Below are 7,777 nucleotides of genomic sequence, written 5' to 3'. Positions count from 1 at the left end.
AAGGATAATGTAATAATTTGCTTAAATTATGCTGTTTTCAAGAGTACTCTGGCTATAATTTATAGCTATTTTATTTTCTCAAATTAGTCAGCATTACACTTCTCTGATAAGTGTTAGTTTCTAATGAAAATTATCAGAAAAGCTGTGAGAAATACTAGAATATATCTTTTATAATTTATGATAAATAATAGCATAATCAAATCGAGTCCTAAGTATATTTTTCAGAGCTTTGATTAAGTTTAATAATTCTCTCATTACTAAAATTGTATATTCCACGTAAAACATCAATTATTTGAAGAAGTCAATTTAGTAATAACATGAAACAGACACTGGAAGAGGATTTTAAAATGTAAGGATTTTAGAAAACCTCTGATCTCAGCTCATTAGACAGACTGAGAAGCTGAGATCCAGAATGTGGGATGAAAGACCTCCATTGACTCTTCCCCGGTGACTGAATCCAAGGATCAGCTATCCCAGAGGAGAGAAGGGAGCCTGGCACTGCTTCATCCCCCATGATGAGCAACCTACTCTGCGTAGTACTCATGCATCACCCTACACAGTTGTCACAGGGTCTCACTGAGTTGCTTAGCGCCTCACTTTTGCTGAGACTGGCTTTGAACTCACGATCCTCCTGACTCAGCCTCACATTGGTACTTTTCATGGGAAAACTGACCCTTAAAATCTATTGCTATGGACTGAATTTTTGTGTCTCCTGCAAATTCACATGTTGAAGCCCGATCTCCCAATGCAATTGCATTTGGAGAGTGGGCCAATGGGAGGTAACTGGGGTTAGATGACGTTATGAGGGTAGGGCCCTCATGATGGGATTAATGGCCTTTTAAAAACAGGAAGGGAGACCAGTGCTTGCTAAAAACAGCCATCTGCAAACAAGGAAGAGAGCCCTAATCAGAATCCACCACTGCTGGCGCTGCAGCCTTCAGAATTGTGAAGAAAATCGGTTTCTGTTGTTAAGTTATGCAGTCAATGATGTTTTGCTGTGGCAGCCAGAGTGACTAATATACCTGTGAGATGAGTTTCCCAGAGCGGCAAAGAAATGGCATTGAGATAGCTCCTAAAACAGATGAGCTCTGAACACCAGGTCAAACTGTTCCTTGGGGCTTGGAAGTCACGCTCCCTGAGGGCGATTAACATTTATATCTGTTGCTCTTCATTACTTAAACTATTAGTATGCCATTGTAAAAATAATAACACAACAATTAAGGTGAACATTTGTGGACCTTAAAATCCTGGGGCACTGTGATTAATATTTTACGAAAGTTGTCTGATTAAAGATTCTTATTAGTAAGTCTCTGCTTTCCTTATCCTTCAAGAGAACACCTTACTTCTAGCTTTTCCATACATTTCTAATGTCTGATTCAAAAGGGGGAAATAGGTCATAGGGGAGGTAACTCAGTCTATTCAAAAGCCTCAAATAAGTTATCTATATGATTTCCTTATAAAAATTTCCCATGTATGTAGTATTGTTGCTTTAATGTTTCTTTATGAAAGAAGCACTACTCTTTAGCATGCTTTTGTGTTTACTGAGGGCCCTAAACCAAGGGAAATTGGACAGTTTGTTGTGGTGGTTATAGTTTTATCACTCTTTTGATGTACAATCTTGAGTAAATAATTTCATCTCTTGATCTTCCCCAATTCTGCCATCTACCCATGAATGCTTCTTATGATAGATTACATAAAAAGAATTTTTCAGATTTATATAACTATTTATCTAGCATCTTTGGCATATAGATTAGCCTCTGGGAGATAAACCAGGGCAGGGGGAGTGTTCGTGTAAAAGAGCAGGGAGGACCCCTGTGTGTGGTCGCTCGTCATCTCCCTCTGCCTGCACCCCAGCTTAACAGAGACACTTCAGGGCAGCCCCAGACAGCCCTGAAAATACAAGTGACCACTCTGGCAAAGCAGCCTTTCAACTCATTCCTAATGAGAGCCAATGGAGGTACAAGACTGATGAAAATTAAAATGAAGAGATACAAGAAATCCACCTGGGGTCCTTAAGCGAAGGACCTGCAATCTAGGGAGGAGATTAGAGGGTCCGTTCACACTCAGTTACATGAGGCTCTTTCTTGTCATTTCAAGTGAACTCTTGAGCAAGTTGCATAACATCTTTAAGCCTCAGTTTTCTTGCCCATTCCATGGGGATTCTCCAGATCCAACCTCATGTTTTTGCTTGTTTGTGTTTTTTTTTTTTTTAGAAGAGTTAAGAAAAATGATGGATACAGAGGAACTGTTACAATGAAGATATGCCACGTTCTTGGAAAGTTCTGTCACTATTAATATTTTTATAATTATCAGCTATTATGGTTTTGCAAGAGAGACAAGAATTCTGCTGTATTAGTTGGAGTCACCCCAGAAGCTGAGCCTAAGATTTGGATTTAGTGCAAGTAGTTTACCTGGAATGTGATTCTAAGAACATTGGAAGACCAGGAAAGCAAGGTACAGAAAGGAAGAAACCCAAGAAGGACAATATCAATCAAGCATGTCTACTGGGACCACGGGGGGTTAGCTCGGCTGGGAAATGGGAAACCAATAAGGAACACACACCGAGGAGTCAGCCCACTGAGGGGACGTGGGAACAGTATACACATCCATCAATGTTTTCTCCACCTATTAACAGTTCCCTGGCTCATCATCCATGAGGGCAGAGTAGGCTCTGGAGGCCAGAGAAAGAGTCATGGCACTGGCAACAGGACAGTAGTCTGCATTCATTTTCTATAACAACTAGACATTCAGAAGCTTAAAACAACTACCACTGAAACCATCTCACGGTGCTGTGAGTCACAGGTCCAGGGGCAGAAGAGCTCAACTGGGTCCCCAAGTTGTCAGCCAGGTTCCACTCTTTCCTCTAGACTCCTGGGACAAACATGTCCACAGGTTAGTGGCCACATTCAGTTCCATGTGTTGTAGGCCTGAGGTTCCCCATACTCCTGCCCACTCTTCTCGGGCTTTCTACCAGCAATGGGGAGTTAAGGCCTATTCCTACTTTGATCCAGGTTTTTTCTTCTATCCTACCTCTCGGACTTCAGCTGGAGAGAGTTCTCTGCTTTTCAAGGCTCATTAGATAGGACCCAGCTGAATCATCCAGGGTCATCTCCCTATTTTAAAATCTATGATCCAAATGACATGTGCAAAATTTCTTTTACCATGTGACATAGTGTACACACAAGTGGGTCTTACTGCAGTCTGGTGTGTGCTGAACAGTAAGGCTTGGAAATATGTGCAGCCCACAGAAAGAACTTGCTGGAAGTCTAACACACTGTTTGATCACCGTATGTGCCTAAGTTTGAGGCCTAAGGAGAAACTAAAATGGACAGGGTGAAACAGGCACAGGACAGCAGAGTGCTGTGGTCCTTCTAGTCTTTCTTATTCATTAAAAAATACTAATTTGATTTGCAGAAATAAGGAAACCTATAGGAACTAAATCTTTAATATAGGAAACTCAAGAAGACAAATGTGATATTATGATTATCTATTTGGGGGGTTTTGTCCCTAGTTCCTGGCTCATAACTCCTATAGTCCCTTGCCATTTCTTTAGTGACTAGAATAGCATTGGGGTGCTTTAGGCCTCACAAAGCAAAATCTCTGTATCTGACCTTCTCCTGCCTTCCTATGACCTGCTCTCTTTTCTCACCAAGGCAGGCCATAGAAATTAGACTTTCTCTTCTTTAAGCTGGGTCACAGGAACTAAAAATAAACTCTAATCTTTGTCCACCTTTCTGTCTTGGAGCTGACCATCAAGAAAGTCTCTGACCTACCTTGTCTGATGGTGGACCATAAGACCCCATTACAGAAGGGGTCCTGCCCTTACCCCAGGGGAAGGTATGCTACAGAGAGAGATCATGAAGAGCATGAACAGATGGGTCGTGATGATGTTGCTAGATCTATTATTGTTAGATCAGACCTTTTGTCCAGTCACATTTCTGCATGGTTGTCCAGCTATCACCACGCATATGCAATAAGGCTTCTGCAAAAATACTAGAGGCCAGGGTTCAGAGAGCATCCAGACAGCTGAAGCAGAGGCTTGCAGGAAGGTGCGCACTAACTCATCTGCATGCTGGGAGTGGGACACCTCATCTCCACGGGGAAAGTCCTGTGCTCAGAGGCTTCCAGGCCTCCCTTCTGTGTATTTCTTCCTTTGGTTGCTTATTTGCATCTTTTTAAATATCCTTTTTAACAATCCAGTAAATATTAGAATCTCCTTGAATTCTGTGAGCCACTCTAGCAGGTGACTGGAACTCACAGAGCAGGTGGGCGCGCCCTATTTTATAACTAGTTGGTGAGAAGTTGCAGAGGCCTCGGCTTGCATCAGGTGTCCCAAGTGGGGGCAGTCTTGTGGGACTGAATCTTTAACCTGTGGGATCGGAAGGTTTCTTAGTAGCTAACATCAGAATTGAAATGAATTCGAGGATATCCAGCTGGTACCTGCTACAGAACTGATTGCTCACTGATGGGAAAAAATTCCCCACACATCTTGGGATGGCACAAGTGATCTGTGTTATGTGCATATAGCAGGAGAAACTGACTTTAAGCGTTTTTTTTTTTCCTTGTATATTCTCAAAACAACAGGGTCTTGAATTCATATGAATGTATATTTTATTCATGGTCTGTAAACAGGAAACAGCCATCTAAATGTCAAAACTTAAATGGAAGAGGAGAGAATTGATTCCAAGATGATTTCATAATGGAACCTGGGATATGATCTATTAAGAACCACCTCCATGAGTTCTTTCTGACAGATATTTCTAGAACAGGTTCATATCCAATATTCTCTGAAGCAGAAAATAACAACTGACCCATTCCAATTTATGCTACCTTATGAACATTTGTCCTCTGTTGGTGATCACTTGAAGACATCTTATCAAAGCCATCGGAAACTAGGACAAGGGGCAACTGTGGAAGAGAGCGGAGTAGAAATCTAATTATGTTTGATTTCTAAACATTTTTTTGTATTCCAACCTCAAAGGTAAAGGACGAGTTAAAGTTTCCCTTATTTTTTTCCCCCAATTATAACAATACTATACTCAAAACACCACTGAGACTCCATTAGAAAAAAGAACCAGGAACTTCAGAGTTCCAACTAACAGAGACACGGTATAATAAATAGCACATCAATATAGATCTATTTCCCAAAATAAGCAAGGGACAAGAACATTCTGAAGAGTTAGAGAACAGCACGCCCTGCTATGTTCCCTGATGCTGAAGGTTTTCTTTGTTCCCTGTTTCATACGACTGCAACAAAACATAACCCCTGCAAAGCTTTTATAATGCTTTCAAAATCAGATATTCTGCCCCAAAGACGGTAGTTAACATGCTTCGAGTCATATGTAAACTGCTAGAAAGAAAGACAGAAACTGTACGCTTCATCGTGTGTCTCAAGATTTTGCACACATCCATTCCGTGGGTCTGATATTTGCTTCCAGGAACGTCGGAGGGAAGACGCCAATGGTTTTTATCTGAGGCCGCCTATGGTCTCACACTTGGCTGGAAACTTTCTCTGATAATAAGAGAGTTCGCTCTGGTTTGCTCACTTATGTTTCCTTAAGTCTCTGATGGATACTTATTTACCAGCTTGTTTGGTTCGCTTCTTTCTTATTGCACCTCTTGGGAAAGATCCAGAATGGAACTACCACCATGGTTGCAAGTACAAAGAATAAAGCAAGGATAAAACTTCAAGCCTTAAAAACACTGCCACGTTCCCAGCTAATTTTATCCCAGGAGGAAAAGCAAAAACTAGCCTTAAAGTAAAAATTAAATATAATGTTAGAATACCGAACTAGAGTCGGCTCATGGTCCACAGCTTTGCTATCGCGGTTGTGGAAGGATGTTATTAAAAAAGCAACTGCTACTGAAAACACGCTCTCTCTAGTAGGAAGGGTCTAAGGTTTCTTTGTGGCCATCAGCTTTATTTTCAAACACTGCAATCTCGGATTCTAGATGCCTATTAAACAATCCTAAAGTAGACTTTTTCCCCCTTTTGTTTTTATTTTTTTGCCATATTAAAATTGGATATGCCTGAGAGATGGGAGGCATGCTGTTTATGATCTTATTTTGTTCATAAAAAAACTTTTGAAAAGTTAGATATGCATGGTAAAAGAAGACTAAATTTGCTTTAGAAATTGGGCTTGATCAAAAGCATGTGCTTTTGACACATGTGACAATACCACCTGCATGTGACAATACCACCTGCATGTGACAATACCACCTGAATCAAGACGAAGACATCCTTGAGTCCTCTTAGCATGCGCTTTCCTTTCCATTAGACAGTTTTCTTGTGCAGGCTTATTTCATTTCTTTGAAGGTAACAGGAAGCGGAAAGAACGCATACTGTTGTGACACACATGCAACTTACGTGTTGTAACAATCCATGGTCCCTTCAGAAAACACCCCTGCGTGTCAGGCTAATGAGAGGGAAATGAAGAACTTGCATTTTATGTCGCTGATGGCCATGCAATGATTAGCCAACCTTTCTCCCTTCTGTGTTTTATAATTGATTTTTTTTTTTGGTGTAACTGCATTTTTAATCATTTACAATCCCTTAAGGGGAAATAAAGGACATTCTGCCTGGATTCCTTGCTGAGAAGTAGAAGCTCAACCACAAACCCCTCTGGCTACACTTGTTCTTTTTAACTTTTTTCAGTTACTCACAATTAAACTTCCTGTATTCATCTCTGCACATCTGTGGGAGAGAGAGAGGGAATGGTGAAGGAGCATTATTCTTGTATGTCCAGACCTCATGACCACAAGTTTAAGGACTCAGGTCTCCCTCCCTCCCAAGCTCCCTCTTCCCCTGTCCTTTTTCAACCTCTTCTAATGACGTGTTCAATAATGTGGTCATTGTAAGACTTTCATATGATTGTCCTGAAATTTAGCACCAGAAAGTAATCTCTTTTGAAGAACAGTCATGCTTCGTTAATCAGAGAGTAGGTATTAGACTCCACCCCAAAACAATGATGAATCAGAATCATTATATTAGACTAGGGTTTTCTTTATTTACTCCCACCAAAAACTATATTACTGTGATCTACTTCTATTTTATGCCATTACTGTGTGAATAGGAACGTGTTTTGTGTATATGTCCTCATAGAAAAAAATCTCTCTAGAGATCTGTTGTTGTAAACCACCTTCAGATAAACCCGAGGTTCTGTGAGATATATGATATCAATTATGATGCTTCACAATTCAAGGTTTCCTGAGCAAATAATTGAAAGCCAAACACAAGAACCTCATGAGGGAATCCACTTTGAAGTAATAACAATCTTGCCCAGCAATCTGCGCTCCTTCAGAAATTAAATTTTCAAGAAGGACAACTGTTTTATTTGACTTGGGTTTAAACTTGAGCCAAGTTAGCACTGATTCAGCTTTCCACTTTCTCATTGGGAGTAGGTTGATAGGAAAGCGTAAGATGGATATTACCAGTCCTTTGAAGCAGGTAAGTAGTCAAACAAAGGATGGAGGTAACGCTTAACCCGTGTGTCACACAAGGTAATCTGTGGTGAGGATCAGAAGTCAGAGACTGAATATCAGGAGTTTTTCTTTTTTACTTGTCTCTGTCCTTGACTACCCAGTAGATTTGATCTGCATAGAGAATAATTCATGACATAGGTGGGCTGTGTTGGTGATAGGCTCATGTCTCTGAAGGTTGCTGGGGCCATGGGGCCAAGGAGCCACTGTAAGTGCATCTATACTGTAGAAAGAACAATTCACTTGCATGCCACCTGTGAGCATTGCTTAGGTCACACTGGGAATGAAAACATCAGGA

The sequence above is a fragment of the Callospermophilus lateralis genome, chromosome 18 (genome assembly GCF_048772815.1).
Source record: "Callospermophilus lateralis isolate mCalLat2 chromosome 18, mCalLat2.hap1, whole genome shotgun sequence".
NCBI classification, from domain to species: Eukaryota; Metazoa; Chordata; class Mammalia; order Rodentia; family Sciuridae; genus Callospermophilus; species Callospermophilus lateralis.
This window is presented reverse-complemented; position numbering follows the sequence as displayed.